Source organism: Scylla paramamosain, chromosome 1 (assembly GCF_035594125.1).
Source record: "Scylla paramamosain isolate STU-SP2022 chromosome 1, ASM3559412v1, whole genome shotgun sequence".
Lineage (NCBI taxonomy): Eukaryota > Metazoa > Arthropoda > Malacostraca > Decapoda > Portunidae > Scylla > Scylla paramamosain.
In genome coordinates this window covers 10,124,041-10,139,758 of record NC_087151.1, presented here as the reverse complement: position 1 = coordinate 10,139,758, position 15,718 = coordinate 10,124,041, and positions in this window count along the sequence as shown.

Genomic DNA, 15,718 nt, shown 5'->3' with positions numbered 1-15,718 from the left:
CTAAACTCCTGACAGTTTCCTTGTAAAACGTAACAATTGACAGACTAACGTTATGTACAGATAGTAAAAAAAAACAGAGTAACCTTCTTCATTCATTTCCATTGATTTTTTTTTTTTTCTAAATCTAAACTGTAACATCCAGACAGTCTCTTGTAAAACCTAACGACTGATAGACAGACTGAGGTTACGCACAGATAGTCGAGAAATAGAGTAACTTTCTGCATTTACTTCCACCGTTTATGTATCTCTGTCCCTTACTTTTTTTTTTTTTCTGTATGTGTGTGTTTGTATATGTATCGTGTATGTTTCTAATGTTTCAGTTGTGTCTAATGTGTTTAGTGTAAGAGCATTTGTTCGACTATGCTGCGTAGCTATTGGGGTTATTCTGTCAATCTATCTATCTATCTAACTATCAATCTATCTGTCTTTACCATTTTCCTTTCAATCTACATCCCGAACTCCTGACGGTCTTCTTGTAAAATTTAACGACCGATAGATTCTTTAATAACAATATGACTTCAGACTGAGGGAAAACATAAAACAGTGAAAGCGAATGTAGAACGACACTTGGCTTCTAACCATAACTGTGCGTAGCGTTAGTCACATAAACTGGTGAATAAATAATCGTCAATATGTCCAGGTCATCACAACATTAATTCTCTCACTGCTGGACAAATTTCCTCCTTTAATAATCTATAACTTTTCTGAGTATTTTTGCACAAGGCTCTCGTAAATATTTCTGGCACGTAAAAAAACAAAACTAACCCTCTCCTGCGTCTCATTGCAAACAGCTTTTACATTGCTAGTAAGGATAAGGAAGGAAGATCACAGCAATAAAATGGTTAAGGAAAGTAGATAAACGTGTATTTGATGACTGAATGAAATGAGAAAGAAACGGGAACTTCAGGTAACAAAGAGGAACACAAAGGAAAAACAAACAGACACACTGGCTCTTTCGGGGATAACAAAAGACGCAAACAAGAAAAGGATGGAGACTTGAGAGAGAGAGAGAGAGAGAGAGAGAGAGAGAGAGAGAGAGAGAGAGAGAGAGAGAGAGAGAGAGAGAGAGAGAGAGAGAGAGAGAGAGAGAGAGAGAGAGAGAGAGAGAGAGAGAGAGAGAGAGAGAGAGAGAGAGAGAGAGAGAGAGAGAGAGAGAGAGAGAGAGAGAGAGAGAGCGTCATTCCCAGGTAATAAATGTACAGGTGTGCCATAACAGAACAGGTGACGCAATTTGTACATACATCTGCTGGTCTAGAACTGCCTCAGGGGAGTGAAGGGAAAGGGGGAAGGGGAGGGGGAGGGAAGGTGAGGAACAGACGACGGGAATGAAAGGAGTGAGAGAGAGAGAGAGAGAGAGAGAGAGAGAGAGAGAGAGAGAGAGAGAGAGAGAGAGAGAGAGAGAGAGAGAGAGAGAGAGAGAGAGAGAGAGAGAGAGAGAGAGAGAGAGAGAGAGATACGGGTACCATCACGTCATTATACAAGGCAGCAAACACACACACACACACACACACACACACAGAGAGAGAGAGAGAGAGAGAGAGAGAGAGAGAGAGAGAGAGAGAGAGAGAGAGAGAGAGAGAGAGAGAGAGAGAGAGAGAGAGAGAGAGACCCTTCCTGATGGTGGGGGAGGAGAGAGAGAGAGAGAGAGAGAGAGAGAGAGAGAGAGAGAGAGAGAGAGAGAGAGAGAGAGAGAGAGAGAGAGAGAGAGAGAGAGAGAGAAGGTCGGGGGATTGGAGGGGGAGAGCAAGGGGGCGGTTGAGGCCTTGAGGTGGAGGTGAAGGGGACGTGAAGAGAGAGAGAGAGAGAGAGAGAGAGAGAGAGAGAGAGAGAGAGAGAGAGAGAGAGAGAGAGAGAGAGAGAGAGAGAGCACCTTATTCACACTTACTAAACTGTGGTCCTTTCCTCTGAACGCCAAGCAGCAGCACCACCAGTATCAGCAGCAGCAGCAGTAGCAGTAGTAGTAGTAGTAGTAGTAGTAGTAGTAGCAGTAGTAGTAGTAGTGTCAGAACTGTCCATCACGTCCTCGCAATGACCCTGAACACAAAAAGGAAGCGGAATTAAATTAAGTGATGCAGGAACACGAGAACAAAATATACGTGAATGGGATTAAGATGAATGTCAAGAGGAATGAAAATGATAACAAAGACAGTACGAGGAAGATAATCAGAAAGGATATGATAAAATGATGATGAAAAAAAGAAGTCTAATAAGAAAAATCTTGTGAATGCAAATGAAAGTAAGGAAAGGAAGAGGGAAGTGAGTAATGATAATGATGTGAAGAAGAAAATGAGCAGGAAGAATAATAGGGGTGGATCTAATGAAGAGGATTAGCAACACTGAAAATAATAATAACAAAGTGAATGTCAAGAACAGCTAGGAAAGGACAAATGAAATCTATCTAATAAATGAATTAAACAAATCAATATAAGAGACAAGAGCATCATGATAAGAAAACAGCAACAACAATAACTTCTACTACTACTACTACTACTACTGCTACAAATAAGAGAGAATCTGGGGTTAGAATGCCTATCATAATTCAATACTATCACTTCTTTGCATCTTATTGTTTGTTGCTGTTGTTGTTGTTGTTGCTGCTGCTGCTGCTGCCTTATTATTCTGTGCGTTTCTTGCATTTATACATAACGAGGAGTGCTTATGAATGTAGATGAACAAAGACACACACACCCACATACACACACACACACACACACACACACACACACACACACACACACACACACACACACACACACACACACACACACACGTGCACACAAAGAGAGAGAGAGAGAGAGAGAGAGAGAGAGAGAGAGAGAGAGAGAGAGAGAGAGAGAGAGAGAGAGAGAGAGAGAGAGAGAGAGGGCGGGGACTAAACAGGTAAATAAATCTACCTGCCTTGCCACTGCAATTGTCTAAAGAAAATAAGAAGATAAGAGGTAAGAAGAGAATCTAAAGTGAATATTCTTTTCTATTCTTAGGCTTCATTTGATCTCTCTCTCTCTCTCTCTCTCTCTCTCTCTCTCTCTCTCTCTCTCTCTCTCTCTCTCTCTCTCTCTCTCTCTCTCTCTCTCTCTCTCTCTCTCTCTCTCTCTCTCTCTCTCCTTTTCTTTCCATATCCTGATATTCCACTCATTTCCCCAAAACTTTCCTAGCCTCTCCTCCCTCTTTCCTCCAATGTTTTCCTCCTCATTCACCTTTCACCATGAACGTACATTTTTTCCTCCTTCCCTCCTTGCTATTCCTCCCGTTCTTCCCGGTTACTAGGGCTGACTCCACCACAAGGTATTACAAAGACAAGGAGGTGCGGCGGACAGGGAGAGAGAGAAAGATGGAGAGATGGAGGGAGAGAGGGAAGGAATGCAGTGTGGTTGTGAGAGGGCAAGGATGTGGTAGAAGTGAGAATGAAAAAGAGGATAATTTGGGATTCAGTTGGGCAGGGAGTGAGGGGGAGGAGGAAGAGGATCTAGAGGTCAGAAGGGACAAGTGGAGTTGGGTGGGGGTGTGGTGGAGTGGACTAAGGTGCAGTGGAGAACAGATGGAATGGGAGGAGTGGAGTGGTAATGGAAAGTAAAATGTGAGTGACCCACAAGTGGACTGGATAAGTGTAGACCTCATAGGGATCAGTGACAGTGGTGTGTGTGTGTGTGTGTGTGTGTGTGTGTGTGTGTGTGTGTGTGTGTGTGTGTGTGTGTGTGTGTGTATGTGTGTGTGTATTTACCGTCTTGCTGTTTTTAATTTATCTACAAAGAGCTTGGATTTTTGGATTGCATCTTTGTTTTATGTATTTGAGCTTGTGTCTCTAGTATTTTGCGTTTTATACATCGTGTTTGTTCAGTAACTTCACATCAACCATGAAAACTATGATCAATAAACTATCTATCTATCTATCTGTCTGTCTAACTATCTATTTATCTATCTATCCATCTATCTATCCGTGAAAGCGCCCACTACCCTACAGCTAACATTTACCGAACTAACCACTTTACCAAACTATTACCTCACCCAGAAACCATAATTACCCTCGCCCTTCTCTACCCTCCGTCATGCACCGCAGCGCACCGCCAACACCATCACACCTTCACGGTTTCCTCACTTAATTAGCTTTGTCACCTGCCGCGGATCCCCACACCTGGACTGAGAGGAGGTGTGGAGAGATACACCTTTCACCTCGTTCACCTGGCTCTGTCTTAGAGGGAACAGAAGTGCTAGCTGTGACGGAGGGCATGCTTGTGATGGGCGTTTTTACTGAGGAAGGCGCAGAAGACCGTTTACGTTGGAGACTAATTTTACTTTCTTTCATATTTCTTTACATTTTTTAATCACTCACTCACTCCTCCCGCTCCTCTTCTCCAACTTTCTCTCCTTCGCTTATATCCGTGGTGACCTCCAACGGTAGCAACTGAAAGAAGTGCTATTGGAAGTGCTCATGATACTTAAAAGAATTAAAAACATCGATGATATAGGTTACTTTACACCTGATAGATCAAGTAACAGGTAACAGTTTTTAGATAATTGGTAAAAGAACCCCAAAGCCGAACAAAGCCAAACGAAGCCAAACACCTCTTCAATTAGGTTATTAACGCCTGCACTCTTTTATCCTCTAATGTCTTCCATGGTTTGAATTTCTGCTTTAGAGAACAGATTAGACAAGAGTTCAAAGTTAATACGTAATCCTTAACTAAGATATTCTACATTTTCGCAGTAAATTCATAATCTTCCGAGTGTTATTATGAAATTTCTCTTTTCTCTGGGTTGCTGCCGATGATGTACTCTTAACACTGCCTGTCATGCTTCAGTATTAATGATGATCGTTCTTATTCATTCTTGTAACGGTTTCTATTCATATTTTCACTGGTGTGTGTGACATTTCTTTCTTTCCTGCTAGTCACGGCTAGAAGAGAAGGTTGGGTGGAAAGAAGCCTTCGATTTTACTACCTTTTTTTTTTCCCTCTTTCTCTCTCCCTCTCTCTCTGACAAGACAAAGACTCTTTCACTTATTACTACAAAAAAAAAAAAAAAGAAAAAAAAAATAGAAAGAAAACTGCGGATGAAACATTTGAGCATAATGATTAAAAAGTCTAGTAACTACTACGCTAGATCACATTTCCAACCTAAGTACAAGCGACACCAAGCCTCCCAGTTACTCTTAGTTTACATTACAATCCTTTCCGTGTTTGCAGAGCCGGCGAGGTGGCGAGGGTGGTGGTGCCAGGCAAGGTCATTCTCTATACTAGGGCTTTGTGGGAGGTTGGTGGTGGTAGTAGAGCATGAGTACATGAGGGTGATACGGGTAAGCTGTGTTCAGAATAGGAATTGTTATGATGATAGCAGCTTCATTGGTGGTGGTGTTGGCGGTGGTGGGAGTTGCAGGAGCAGTAGTAGTAGTAGTAGTAGTAGTAGTAGTAGTAGTAGTAGTAGTAGTAGTAGTAGTAATAGTAGTAGTAATATTAATAGTAATAGTAATAGTGATAGTAGTAGTGATAATAATAATAGTAGTAATAATAGTAATAGTAGTAGTAATGGTAATGAGACTGGCATCTCAGTGGGCATTTTGTTTTTTATTGGATTTTTGTTGCCCTTGGCCAGTGTCCCTCCTACACAAAAAAAAAAAAAAAAAAGTAGTAGTAGTAGTAGTAGTAGTAATAGTAGTAGTAGATTCATAAAAAAAAAAAATGGATAAATAAAATTAGAATGTCACTACAGAAAGAAAAACACACACACACACATACACACACATTTACATTCCCACCACCACCACCCCCATCATCACCACCACACAATAAAAAAAACACCATAACCCACCAGCACCACCACCACCACCACCACCACCACCACCACCACCCAACGAGTGATATTCATACATTAACATTCACCGAGGCTTAATTATAGATGTAGTGGGAAGCGCCAGACGTCAATGATAATGTGTCTGGCTTTCCTTACCGAGACCCTGTGTATGTACTGGGGGAGGAGCAAGAGGAGGAGGAGGAGGAGGAGGAGGAGGAGGAGGAGGAGGAGGAGGAGGAGGAGGAGGGGGAGGGAGGAGAGACGGAGCAGCTATCGATAAAAAAAAAGAAGCATTCCTTTCTCAAATCTAATGCCAAGGTCCTCCACATCCAAAGCGAGTGGTAAGAAGCAGAAGACAAGAGAACCAGACGGAGGGATTAAGGAGAAAGACAGTGGATAGAAGGCAAACTGTGACACAACGACTCCTGTTATATAAGAACATAAGAACATATAAGGGAAGCAGCAAGAAGCCATCAGACCTACACGTGGCAGTTACTGTATAAAACTATTTTCACCAATATTCTTCATCCATAAATTTGCCTAATCTTCTCTTTAAAGCTCCCTAATGACTCAGCACTAACAAGAGGGAGGGAAAGAGTTATAATAAGGTAAGTAGGAGTTATATAGAAGCAAAAGACGATGTTTGACTTTTACTAAACAAAAATAAATAAATAAATAAAATAGCAAGTACAATATGATTCAAGTTAATACGTTTCTCATTTTATTGTCACTTGTATCTTTCGAAAGTTCACTGTATATAAAATTGCTGCAAATAATTTGGTTGAGCTCAAGAAAAGCCATAGCAGTGTAAGGTTTTAAGGACCGCATTCTTAAACGCTTAGTGATCTAGTAAGAACTATTTCGAAAGGCAACATACTCGTACATACACGATTAGCCGGGTTCTCACAGGTGCTTTTCCTTACTGACGATGCTGAATACACGTTAAACTCTCACTGATATCACAGAAACATGCACAAAAACCCCAATGACTTCATCTATAACCTCTCAGTAATAGTTATTGATATGAGACGCTGAGACGTTTAGGAATACAGACCAACGACCATGTATAGGAAAGGAATTGAATCACTGGACTCACAGAAAAATGGATGAAAACTCTCATGATTTAACCTGTAGCCTCTTAGAAATGGTTATTGAAAAGAGACGCTGAAGAACATGGACCAAAGACCAGATATAGGAGAGAACTTGATAGAGCAGGAACAGGAGTATAATCGGAAAGGTAGAAAGGAGCTATACAGAAAACAAGGGAGATTAGGAAGAGAGGACGAAAAACTGTAAAGGTGAAGAATAATATTGTAGGAAGACCAGAGAAAACTATTCGATTGAAGAGACAATAACAGATGTTGACCTTGAAATTGAAAGTGTGTGTGTGTGTGTGTGTGTGTGTGCGTGTGTGTGTTAACAGGGGACAAAAGAAAAGAACCAAGGTCACAAACAGAGGGAAGGGAAGGGGATAGGGGAATAGGGTGCACGTGAAAGAGAAGGGAGTGAATAAAGAAGGTCAAGGAGGAGGAAGAATGAAGAGGAGGGGAAAGGTGGCAGAAGGGAGGATAGGAAGGAAGGAATAAATAAATAAAAGAGACAGAAGAAAGGAGAGAAGGGAGGAGGAGGAGGTAGGTGGTAGAAGACAGGATAAGAATGAAAAGAAATAATAAAAGGAATATCGAATAAAGGAGAAAAGTGAAAGACGGGAAGAAAGGAAGTAGGAAGCAGGATAGAACTGGAAATCAGATTAATAGAAGAGATCGAAGAAGGAAGAGGAGGAGGAGTAGGAGGAGGAGGAGCAGGAAAAAGAGAGAAGACAAAAAAGAAAACGAATAAAAGAGATCGAAGGACGAAAAAAAAAAAGCAAGAGAAGGAAGAAGAGGAGAAGGAGGAGGAGGAGGAGGAGGTGAAGGAGGAAAATAAGTAGCTGAAGGTTAGGAGAGAAGGAAAGAAAGAGGTGCCGTAGAGAAGGAAATAAAAAAAGTAGCAAAGGGAAGAAAGGACAGGTAAAAAAAAGGTTGTCACTCAGCATATACAGGTAGGCAGTTGGTTCCTATTGAATATTAATAAGAGAGTGGGCGAAGGTGTAATAAGATAAGGACATTGATCCAAGAGTCCATATTCGTGCAGCCTCGAGCCAGCTGTGCTAATCGTGGGTTCCTGTGACGGTCGATGCTCCATTAGGGCGAGGAACGAAGGACAGGGCGTGTGACGGAGAGGAACACAAGGGATCACAAGGGAACACAAAGGAAGAAAAAAAAAACACTTCTTTTGGCTCCGAGGCTGTTTGTGATAAACGTGGGAAATGTAGGTAAGTAAATGCCAAGAAAGGGTTGTGTTCTCTCCCCCCCACCTCTCTCTCTCTCTCTCTCTCTCTCTCTCTCTCTCTCTCTCTCTCTCTCTCTCTCTCTCTCTCTCTCTGGCTGCACTACGACTTTTTTTTCTTGTCTTATTCTCGGAGCTCTATAGGCTGATTATGGCCTTCTGCTGAGTCACGTGGACCATAACAGTGTTTTCTTTTTTTTTTCCTCTTTGTCATCATTTCCCTCATTAGCCGCATTTTCCTTTTTACCATTTTTTACTAGCATGTTTCCATCCCTATACAGTCCCCCGCTTATCTTCCTTCTGTCCAATCTTTCGTCCATACTTTCCTTACTTAGTACCTCGCTTACCTTCCCTCAACCATTATTATCCCTGTATTTACCCCTTGTTTGTTTTCTTATCTCAGCTAAAACATTTCCCCTTCTCATACTTATCTGTAATCTCTCGTCCATCCTTCCCTTACCTAATATCTCTCTTGCCTTCCGTCCACCATTACTGCTCCTACCACCACTTCATCTACCCCCTTGTTTGTTTGTGTTTGCTAAAATATATGTCCTTCTCATACTTCTTTGTAATTTCTCATTCATCCTCACCCTAATTAACCCTTTGCCTTCCTTCCCTTTCCCATATTTTACGTCAGAGTCAGGAGAAGGGAACAAAAAATGAGAGAAAGAAAAATTGCTCGTTTATAGTGTCGCTCCCTAAAAAGAAACAGAACGATCCAACCACTATTCAATACTTTGCCTCCATAAAGGTACGTGATCTGATTCCTTAGTGTTTCGTCTCCACACAGTCACGGTCTCGGTCATGTCAGGCTGGAAATTCTCTTAATGCTTTTTTTTATTTATTCATTTATTTATTTATTTATTTATTTATTTATTTTTAGTATTCTAAATGAAGGACGTGTTAAAGAAATCCCCTGGGTGACGTCACGCCTCACCTGGCTTGCCGGTGCTGTTATGATGTACACAGTATGTCTTCTAGATAACACTAACACGAGCAATATTTCATCTTACACGCGTCTTTTCCTTCACGCGACCACAAAAAAGCTCCTTACCTTTCTGCTTAAAATATTTTTGAGTTATGAAGTATCGCACTCAAAATCGATACGTATGATTTGTAAAAAGTCTTGGGTAAAATATGTTATTTTTTCTTTCTTTCTTTTTATGCTGATTTAATTTGGGGAAACAGTATAACAGTATAACAAAGGGAAGCTTATGACTCTTGACTCTCTCTGGCTCCCTTGACTTAACATGATAAAGAAAACGATGAACGGGACTCATCATGTTAACCGTTCCTTACCAAAAGGCTATATCTTTTGTATAGTCTTTGATTCCCCGCGAGGCGGCCAACAGACAGACATTGGAAGGACAGACTGCACTATCCAGGATGCTACAGTCTTTCGAGCAAGAGGTGTTCACCTACCACTGGGTATATATGAATCAACATCCTCACTAATCTACTGCAGGACAGAAGCCTCTCTTAGCCTTCACCAGGTTCAGCGATTCAGCAAGTAAATAAAGCGGAGAGGCGAGGCAAAAAATGCTTAACCTTTCCCCTTCATTTTCTTTTTTCACATCCAGACAACAAGTTATCATTACCCTCTCAGACACTACTGCAGGACAGGCCCTTCTAAGCTCCACACTCAGTGGCAAGTAAATGAAGTGGAGAGGTGAAGTAAAAAAGTCTGTTAACCTTTCCCCTTCTATCTTTTTTTTTTTTTTCCACACTCAAACGACAAGTTACTTAACAAGGGCACGCAGGAAGGCCGGGTGTGGTGAAAACACTTGCCACCATCACCACACACGACCTCGTTCCACCAGGAGACCTTTCTCAGCCACTCAACGCGAGCTACAGTGAACACACACACACACACACACACACACACACACACACACACACACACACACACACACACAAAACATGGTAACAACTTAGCATGTGTCAGCGTGCGTCCTCACCGGTTCATGTGCTTCAAATAATTTACTTTTCCGTGCTGACTTGGGACATCAAAAACTTTGCCGTGTTACATTGCTGCACGCCATGAAATCAATTAGTTTTCGCCGGTACTAAAGACTCGCTACACCGCTACACCGCGTCAGTGGAACATATTCTGAAACGCTTTTGTCCGCTCTTTGATTACTTTCAAAAGCTCCTAGTTGAAGTTGCACTGGTTTTTAAGGATGTTTTTATGGCTCTGGTGACAGATTAACATGATTTCTACATTACTAATGGGAGAAACACTCTTGAGAACCCAGCTAATTATCTCTGTGGCCTTTGAAAACAGTCATGATGAGAGAGCAAATCGCTTCTGAATACGGGCCATTAGCTTAACAGCCGCAACTAAACATCTGCCGGCACTTTTGAACATCCGAAATAAGCCGCCACTTAACGCCACGGCATGGCTTTGCTCACTGGACGGGCGCAGAGTCCATTAAGCAATCGCTGAAACACTGTAATTCCAGATAATACCTGAGATTAACCTTTAGCTCAGCAATAATTAATTTTTTCTTTATTCTTTTTTTTTTTTTTGCAGGCGTTAGTCAATCTCCTCTCCACACACCAAAAGTAAACTATCTAACTATGTAATTAACTAACTAACGAGCGAAAGAACGAACTAACTAATTAATTAAGCAACTAATGAACTAACTAACAAACTGAATGACTGAATGAATGACTGATTAACTAACTAACTAACCTATTTACTTATTAACTTACTAGCTAGCAAACTAATTAATTAATAACTAACCAAATACACAGATAATTAAAGAGACCAAGTAAACATTCTGGCCAGCTCAGTCTATCGATCGTCATGCCCTCACGCTATTACACCTTCGTCCGACATGACGCCTGTGGAGGGCGGCACTCTCCCTCAGTGCCTGTCAAGACTGTGTTTGCTGGGAGTTCCGACCTTGTATGTTAAAGTTTACGGCACTCAACTCATCCCCACCATGACCCAGTTTCCTGCTGTTGGAGCCGCGGCACTCAGGGAGAAAAACAAGTCATGATAGCTTAGAAAAATGAGTCCCGTCTCTCAGCCCTCGTTAGGCGTCACTTTTTACACCGCTGCTTCGCCAAATGAGGCACGAAGGAAATGAACAGGCAGGAGTTTCGCAGTATTTGACACCTGATTTATTGCCGAGTGAATGGCGGTGACATGGTTTTCGGGAACTAGGTGGTTGCTCTGTGGTACATTGCTCGTCTCGTGGCTTGAAGGTTGTGGGTTCGATTCTGGTTCTTTGTAGTTTTCCGGTGGAAGTTGCTCTCTTTATCGTAACCTAAGCCGATGCCATAGATCTCGTTATTGTGGTCATATGATTCAATCAATATCCAGTTTCTGACGTCAAAGATATAGTGGTAGTAATGGTAAGGGAGGTGATGGTGGTAATGGTAGTAATAGTAGTGGTGGTAGGGGTAGCGAGGACAGTGGTAAAGGGTTGGTCGTATTTCCCTGTTTTACTAGTGGAGCTGGCACTGATGGGCTGACTGAGAGCACCATCAAGAGGCACCTGGGCACCGTATTCTTAAACCTTTCGACGTCTTATTTGAACTACATAAATAGTCTCCAGTGGAAGTCATTGGAGTTTCAGGGAGGTTTTCATTATTTCAGGAAAGGTTTAACAAGGATTTTGCATCAATCAAAATACTCATGAGAAACTTTAAATAATCAAGTGTAACCTTTAAAAGTAGTCCTTAAGAGAGCACAAAGCATTTAGAACACGGCCCCTGGTGAGTATAGGCTGCGGGTGGCGAAACTTGGAACCTCCGGCAAAGCTTCAGGACACGTAGCCAGGTGATGCTGCACTGATACTAAGTAGGTCAACCATTCCTATAGGGACAGGTGGACACTGGTAACCGTCACATAGCGCTTTGCTGTCTCTTCTCGAGTATTTTTTAACAAGCTCTACTGGCAATCATGGTGGTTTTCAAGGATGTTTTCATGATTGTAATGATAGTTTAACAAGTATTTTGCATAATCACTGGAAAAAAAAATACTAATGAGAATGCCACTGGTTACCTCTCTGCCCTTTTGAAAATAGTCGTGATGAGGGATGAAAGAATACGAACCTATAATTAATGAGATAAAGCGAGCCCTCCCACTCTAATCCTGTCCCATGATTGTTTGTCACCTGCTTCTGAGTCCTGACCTCTCCTGATCCTCTTTCTCTCTTTCTCTCCTTTCATCCTCCCTCCTCCCCCGCTCGTCTTTCTAGGCCATACTCTGTCCTCGTTTGCTAGTCCATCCTTTCCTCCCTCGCTCACTCCAGTTGTCATCATTTCTCTTTAAGATCACGAGTGTCTAATATAATAACAACATTGAAGCGGAGGAGCGTTTAAAATTTATTATGATAAGCGTTCCCACAATTCTCTCTCTCTCTCTCTCTCTCTCTCTCTCTCTCTGTCTCTCTCTCTCTCTCTCTCTCTCTCTCTCTCTCTCTCTCTCTCTCTCTCGTTTTGTCCCCCAAGCCTGGTCAGTGAAGCAAGGAAAGAGGAACGCCCTCCCGCCGCCACATGTCATCGCCAAACCCGTCTTCCCCCTCGCTTCTGCACGTACCTCCACCTCCTCCCAGCGCCCACTACACCTGCCACCACCACCACTGACTTGTCCCTCCTTCCCCTCCCCGTCCTGTTTGATAATTTGGGAGTGCAGACAGAAGCTCCAAGGACGTGTTCCCGATTCCTCACCACTGATTCTTGCTTAACTGCCAGGCTGAAGGAGGTTTGTAGGTTAGTGGTCAGCTGGTAAGAAGAAATGAGTTGCTACGTTAGGGACAGAATGGAACGGAGCATAATCTCATATTTCAGGACTATGTTGAGTTTAATGTTTTTTTTGTTTTTTTATTAAGGACAAGCTGTTTTCTTTTGTATAATTTGCATGTAAATTTACGGAAACAGCTTTAGTGATGGAAGTTCAATAGCGTGATTTGGAACAGAGCGTTGTCTCATAACTCAGGATGAGTCGGGGAATTTGATTTTTTCATTTATTTATTTATTTTATTAATTTTTTTTATATAACATACGGTCTCGTCTTGTATAATTTGCTTGTAAATTCACGGAAACTGCTTTAGCTTTGAAATAAAAATTTTATGGCATGTTTCGATTTGGAAACTCACATGTAGATTCCCAATTCTTTCAAAAGGGAGGTTTCACTTTTCCTCAGAGTTTTGGATAATCCTTTTGACTAACTCTGGCGACTGACACCTTCAATGGATCCTTTTTCAGCCTTTTTGTCACATTTTGCCTGAGGTCTCTTACACACACACACACACAAAAAAAAAAAAAAAAAAAATGTTTGGGGTAGTACATTTGCATTAACGAGATATCGGTTCCTCATCGCCATGACAGCCGGTTCAATATAACTTTTGTGGTTATATAGCCGAGCCATAATCGGTTAAATCATTCAGTGGGCAGCGCAAGAAGCCTCTCACGCTAAGTTGAGGAAAAGGGCACCAGCTGGCAACCTTCAGAACCAAGAACTCAAGAACGATGAGTCCAACCTCAGTGAAGCAGCTGTGCGATAGGAGGGACAAGCTCTGAGGAAGATGGTAGAAAGGTAAATACTCAGAATTTTCTTCGTCAGAGTAAGGTCTGTATTCAAAACCGCTCTGCCCTCTCACCACGTCTATTTTTCAAGGCCACAGAGATGATTAGCTGGGCTCTCAAGTGTGTTTCTCCTGCTAATAATGTAGAAATCATGTTAATTTGTCACTCGAAACGTGAATACACTCTTAAAATTCCAGGTCACGTCAACTAATTCCTTTTGTCAGAAGTGCAGGTGAGGCACAGAAGTGTTTCAGAATATGATCCTAAGATCGGTATACTAATCTGACACCGCATTCTCAAGATTCTTATCATAATTTTGTATATTCCTTTTAGACCCTTCACTTTTGCGACAGGCATCGTCAGTGGACCTTTTTCTTTATCGTCTTTTTGTTTCCGTTGGCCAAAACACCTTTTACATAAAAAAAAAAAAGATAAAGAAAGAAACATTTCATCTCATCTACTTTAAAAAAGGAAAACAAAAGTTACAATGGTTTTTAAGAATGTTTTCATGATTCCGGCGATGTTTTAACAAAAATTCCACACCATCAATGAAAAAACGTCTATGGAAATCCGACCAAGCATCTCTATTACCTTTGAAAATACCTGTGTAACCTTTGCGTTTTAGAATAAGGTCCTGCTAAGCTCGAAAGACTCTATAGATCTCTGAATACGATAAAAGTGGGCAAACATGAAGTTATTGCGTGGGTTACATAACTCCATAACTTTGATCCGGTTTGTGTGAGGGGCCCTTTGGTACATTCTACTTACTGCCCCTAAATACCCTAAGGATTCTGAATAAGAAAGTAGGAAAGTGGTGGATCAATGTGGAGTAATTGTGTGGATACATATATGGGTTATGTAATGTTTGTTGTCATTGATTGCATTAATATTCAACCATATCGATGCTCAACTTGTAAACGAAAGGGTGCGTAATGACCCCACGTATTAGGAGGGATGCATATTTCAGACCGAGGTAGAAAAGTGAATGATAGACTAGAATAAGACATCGTGAGCAGGGCGTCTGATAACCCATGGACAAACAGAGAACATTCTGTACTCCCACTGTGTTTACTATTTTTCCTGAAATCCTCATATCTGGGGACACTATAAGCTCTCTGGTTCTCAAAAGTGTTTCTCCTGTTAATAATGTAAAATTTTGGTAATCTTTTCTAAAATCGTAAAAACACCCTTAAAAACCCGTGTTATTTCAACTAAAGCCCTTTGGATGTAGCGAAAGTAAAGCGAAGTGTTTCACTGTATGTTCCTAATTCTTGAGTTCTTTGAAAATATTTGTGGTGAGAGAGCAGTGTTCCAGAATGGCGGCCAGCGCTCTCTTGAGGTGTGAGTGTGAGTGATTACTGATCCTGGTGCTTTCACTCACTCAGTTACTCATTCTCTTTCAATCAGTCAGTCAGTCTCTCTTTCAATCAGTCACTCAGTCTCTCTCTTTCGATCGGTCAGTCAGTCTTTCTCAGTCGGTCAACCAATCAGTCAGCCAGTCAGTGAGTCAGTCAGCCAAGCAAATGAGCCACCATCTTGCTTCAGCACACTTTGCCAAAACTGCTCCGAGGAAACATTTTAACTTTGAAGTACAGAAAAAGAAAACAATGGGTCTGTCGGCATTGTCCTTTAAGTCTCGGCGCGCTGACTGAGATAGAACAAATGACTGACTGACTGAAAGTGACTGAGTGACTGAGTGACTGAGTGAGTGAGTGGGGGTGGCATGGTCAGCAGTCATTTTTTCTCAGTCACACTCGGCCCTCACAGCTAAGGCGTGTTGCTGAACGCAGTGAGACAGAGAACGAGTGTCTCTTTTTTAGCTGTCTGTGAGAAAGTGTTTGGATACATTAGAGAAAAGAAGTACGCTCTCTCTCTCTCTCTCTCTCTCTCTCTCTCTCTCTCTCTCTCTCTCTCTCTCTCTCTCTCTCGCTCTTAAAGTAACTCATTGGAACTTCCCCACAAAAATAAGACTGGTGTTATTTGTTCTTTCTTTTACTTCATATATACTTCCTCCTCCTCCTCCTCCTCCTCCTCCTTTGCCCATGGGGTGGAAAGTCGTTTC